This window comes from Vombatus ursinus, unplaced genomic scaffold, assembly GCF_900497805.2.
Source record: "Vombatus ursinus unplaced genomic scaffold, bare-nosed wombat genome assembly UNPS02014798.1, whole genome shotgun sequence".
Lineage (NCBI taxonomy): Eukaryota > Metazoa > Chordata > Mammalia > Diprotodontia > Vombatidae > Vombatus > Vombatus ursinus.
The window spans coordinates 71,907,016-71,912,239 of NW_020954576.1; the positions used below are offsets into that span (position 1 = coordinate 71,907,016).

Consider the following 5,224-nt stretch of genomic DNA (forward strand, 5'->3'; position numbering starts at 1 on the left):
AGAAAATTAATGAAAAGAAATGCAAGGGAAGGTGGTCTAGCTGTACCAGATCTTAAATTGTATTATAAAGCAGCAATCATCAAAATTACTTGATACTGGCTAAAAAGTAGAGTGGTGCATCAGTGGAATAGGTTAGGTATGCAACACACACTAGTCAATGACAATAGCAATCTACTATTTGATAAATCCAAAGATTCCAGTTTTGGGGATAAGAGATCACTATTTAATAAAACCTACTTGGAAAACTTGAAAATAGTATAGCAGAAACTAGGTATAGACTAACATCTTACACCCTATACAAAGATAAAGTCAAAATGGGTATATAATTTAGATATAAAGGCTGATACTACAAGAAAACTAGGAGAGCAAGGAATAGTTTACTGTCAGATCTATGGAGAAGGGAAGAATTTATGACCAAACAAGAGATAGAGAACAATATGAAATGCAAAATGGATGATTTTGATTACATTAAATGAAAAAGGTTTTGCACAAACAAAACCAATGCAACCAAGATTAGCAAGGAAGCGGAAAGCTGGGAAACAATTTTTATAGCCAGTGTCTCTAAGAAATGCCTCATTTCTAAAATATATACAGAACTGAGCTGAATTTATAAGAATGTAAGTCATTCCCCGATCAAAAAATGGCCAAAGGATATGAACAGGTAGTTTTCAGAGGAAGAAATTAAAGCTATCTATAGTCATGTGAAAAAATGTTCTAAATCACTATTGATTAGAGAAATGCAAATCAAAACAACTCTGAGGTACCACATAATACCTATCAGATTGGCTAATATGACAAAACAGGAAAATGATAAATGTTGGAGAAGATATGGGGAAAATTGGAACACTAATGCACTGTTGGTGGAGTTGTGAACTGATCCAACCATTCTGGAGAGCAATTTGGAGGTATGGCCAAAGGGCCATGAAACTGTGCATACCCTTTGACCCAGCAATAACACTTCTAGGTCTGTATCCTAAAGAGATCATACAAATGGGAAAAGGACCCACATGTACAAAAATATTTATAGCAGTTCTTTTTATGGTGGCAAAGAATTGGAAATTAAAGGGATGTCCATCAATTGAGGAATGCCTGAACAAATTGTAGTATATGAATGTAATGGAATACTATTGTGCTATAAGAAATGATGAGCAGGCAGATTTCAGGACAACCTGGAAATACTTATATGAACTGATGCTGAGTGAAGTGAGCAGAACCAGGAGAACATTGAATACAGTAACAGCCACATTGTGGTCTGATTTAGATAGACTTAGCTCTTTTCAGCAATGCAGGGGTCTAAGACAAGTCCAAAAGACTCATGATGGAAAATGCTATCCACATCCAGAAAAAGAACCATGGAGTCTGAATGCAGATAGAAGCATACTATTTGCTCTCCTTTTCTTCAGTTGTTTTTTTGGGTTCTTCTTTCTCATGGCTCCTCCCATTAGTTCTAATTCTTCTTTACATCATGACTAATGTGAAAATATGTTTAATATGAATGTATAAGTAGAGCCTATATCAAATTGCACGCTGTCTTGGGGAGAAAATTTAAAGCTCAAAATCTTATGGAAGTGAATGTTGAAAACTAAAAATAAATTAATTTAAAAAAACTGGGAGGCATAGTTAACACACTGGAAGATAGACATGATTCTAAATGATCTCAACAATTTAGATTGTTGGGTCAAATCTAATAAGATGAAATACATCAGAAATAAAATCTAATACTTGGGTACAAAATTTCAATTTCATACAAACCAGAGGAGGAAAGCTCAGTAACTTGACTGAAAAAAATCTTGGGATTTTAGTGGATGGTAAATTCAATGAGTCAAGGGTATCATATGGCACCAAAAAACAAATGCAATAGCTGCATTAAAATACACAATCTTGGACTTGGCACATGACTCACGTCAGTCGGTGCTAGGGCTGTGGGATCCTGGAGAGTGGGTAGATAGAGAGTTAAGCTGCTAAATCCTCCCAGGTTTCCCTCCTCCATCATCCCTTTTTTTCTTACCAGTGCCTCCATATCAATCTTATTTTTGGGAAAATTCCTTGAAAAACATGACTGAGTTCTGGCTTATATCAGCTGCTAGGGAGAAAATATGCCTGTAAACATGGGAGAAACTACATGCAGCAACAATCAAAAATAATAATCTCTCTATTAATTCAAAGTTCAACATTCCTGCCTTAAAGGTTGGCACATTGTTGTTTTAGTTGGATTATCAGATGAATTGGTCAAACTGGATGTATTTGTGGAGGAAATTGTTAAGAAAGTGACCCAATATATGTCTGGTGTACTAGAAAATAGTAGAGGAAAGTTCAAGAAAACCTGTTGGCCAATGGAGTTGACTTGATTACATATATATACATAAGAAGGTTCCAATGAGATATGGCCAAGTAACCAATCAAGTAGTCCCTAAAAAATATTTCTGAAATAATTGGCAAGGGAGTAAATCAAATTGACGATGACTTGAAAGCCCGAGCATCTGCACATAATAATCTGAAAGGCAGTCTTCAGAATTTGGAAAGAAAGAATGTGGGAAGTTTATTAACTAGAAGCCTAGCCGAAATCATAAAGAAAGATGACTTTGTTCTTAATTCAGAGTATCTCATCCCATTATTGGCAGTAGTTCCAAAAGTAAACCACTTAACTGGGTTAAGTAATACGAAACATTGGCTACGATGGTAATCCCAAGGTCTAGCAAAGTTCTTTCAAGAGACCGAGGTAGTTACCCGTGCTATGTTACCTTGTTTAGAAAGGCAGTGGATGACTTCAGACATAAAGCCAGAGAAAACAAGTTCATTGTCTATGATTTTCAGTATAGTGAAGAGGAAATGAAAGCAGACAAAAGAGGAGATGACCAGGCTCTCCAACAAGAAGAAGAAGTTTGGACCTCTAGTTAATAGCTGAAAGTGAATTTTAGTGAAATTTTAATGGCATGGATTCATGTGAAAGCATGAAGAGTTTTTGTTAAATCTGTTTTAACATATGGATTGCCAGTGAACTTGCAGGCAATGTTACTTCAACCCAACAATAAAGTCATGGAGAAACTGAGAGAAGTATTGTGTGATTTTATACAAAAACCTGGACAGTAGTGCAGCATCTATTATTGATGTTCTTATGGATATTCCAGGCTCAAATCTCAGTCAACAGGAATATTGTCCCTATGTGTACTACAAGACTGATTGCAATCTATTGGAATTCAAGTAAAAATGGCCCCCAATACTAGCAATCCTATCCTAGTACTGGTATATATGAACAGAAATGAGGTGGAAGTATGCCTATGCTTTTAACTCGCTATTAATCCAGTGCTTGCTTCTTACTTCCTTTTCTTAGGTTAATTTTCCCATAATGCTTCATCTCTTCATATTTTCTTTTCAAAGAAGAGTATATGTATTGTTTGTTTTTATTGATCAGATCTGTAAGTGTATACTAAAAAAATTAGGTTATTTATAAACAGATTAGTATATTTTAAATGTTTTTCTTCATTGATATAGTGGTATGCATCGAGTAAACTCATTACTCTCTTTCACAAAGATCTTGTTTACAAGGAAAAAGTGTAAACCGTTATAGCACTTTGTTCCCTGTATTTAGTAGCTATTACTGTTAAATGGCTATTGAATTGTGATGTAAAAAAAAGTGACAATATTTAGATATGTGTTTTCTGAATATATCTAACAAGCACTGATAACACCCACAGGCAAGAATAAAATTACCTGTGCAAAGAGAAAGAAAAAAGAAATACAGTCTTTAAAACTAGAGTGGTGATAGCCCACTACCCCCTGCCCTAGTCAAAGCACATCTCTAGTCCTGTGCTCAGTACTGTGCACTACTATTTAGAAAGTCTTTTGGTAAGGTAGATCAGTGGTGATCAAGTTTTTTTTTTTAATAACATACCCTTAGCAGTTAAAAAAAAGTGCATCCCCCAATATGTGTATTTATTTATAAATTATAAATGTGTTGCAGTATTAATACTTATGCATATTGTAAAACACACTAAAATATGAATTAATTAAGGGTAAGATAAGGATGACTTTAAAGTCAGGGGTGAGCCACTGAAGTTTTTTTGAGTAGAGGAATGATACAGTCAGACCTGCACTTTTACAAAATCACTTTGGCGTCTGTATGGAGGATAGATTAGAATATGGGGAGACTTGAGGCAGGGAGACCAACTTTGGATAGTTCAGGTAAAAGGTGCTAAGGTGGCTTAACCCAAGGTGGTGGCTGAGTGGAAAGGGAGCAAATGCAAGATATTTTGAGGAGGTGAAACTGACGAGATGTGGCAAATAATTGGATACGTGGGAGGTGTGAGGAGTTATAGATGATACTAATATTGTAAACCTTGGTGACTGTAAGGATGATGGTATCCTTAATAGTAATAGGGAAGTTGAGTAGGGTGGGCTAAGGGAAAAGATAATGAGACCTACTGATCATAATCTGTCTGTGCCTGTTATCCTATATGACTTACTCTGCCCCATCCAAGACAAAAAACAAAAAAAAAGAAGAAGATAGGTTTTTATTGCTCTCAGTATAGACCCTACTTTCAGCAGGGTGCCTGCTGAATCTATGAGATGATTTTGAGAAGGAGCAAGAGGTAAGTATGCTGAGGATGAGGTAGACATTTTCCCAATGGCACCTGTCCCTCTGTTGCTGTAGGTGCCCAGATAACAATTGAGCTATAACTTCCCTGAGGAGCTGATGCTTACCTCAGAAGAAGAAACTTGGGAACATGTACAGTAGGGAGAGGGAAATGAATAAGGAAGTGTTGAAAGAGATGAGCAAATGTGATTTTGTTGGAGACAAGTCCCATGATTTACTATTGTGGGATAGCTGGGATACAACCCAAATTCCTCTGATTAGCTGATCATACACTCCTGCCCACTTCCCACCCCTCACTTTGGAGCCCACTTTGGAAACCATTACACTAAATAATGTCCAGAGGAGGCCAGCAAGAGTTGTGAAAACCATGTCTTCAAAACTGTGCCCTATCAGGATTAGTTTATTGAACCAGGAATCACAGATATGGAGTTGGAAAGGAATTTAGAGATCATCTACTCCAACCCTGGACCATTTTGCAGATAATGACACCAGAGCCACCTAAGGCTTATTCTGCTTAAGAACACAAAGCTGATGAAGACAGGGCCAGGATTTGAAGATGCAACCTCGAATTCCAAATCCAATACTCCCTCTACTATATAAGGATGCTAGCCTAAAGCAAGTAGTAAGTAG

At 36.5% G+C, this 5,224-nt stretch overlaps 1 pseudogene; it reads left to right on the top strand.

The window, feature by feature from the left end:
- The first annotated feature begins 2,055 nt into the window (after positions 1 to 2,055).
- On the top strand, positions 2,056 to 3,205 carry LOC114049511 (annotated as a pseudogene).
- The last annotated feature ends 2,019 nt before the right edge of the window (positions 3,206 to 5,224 follow it).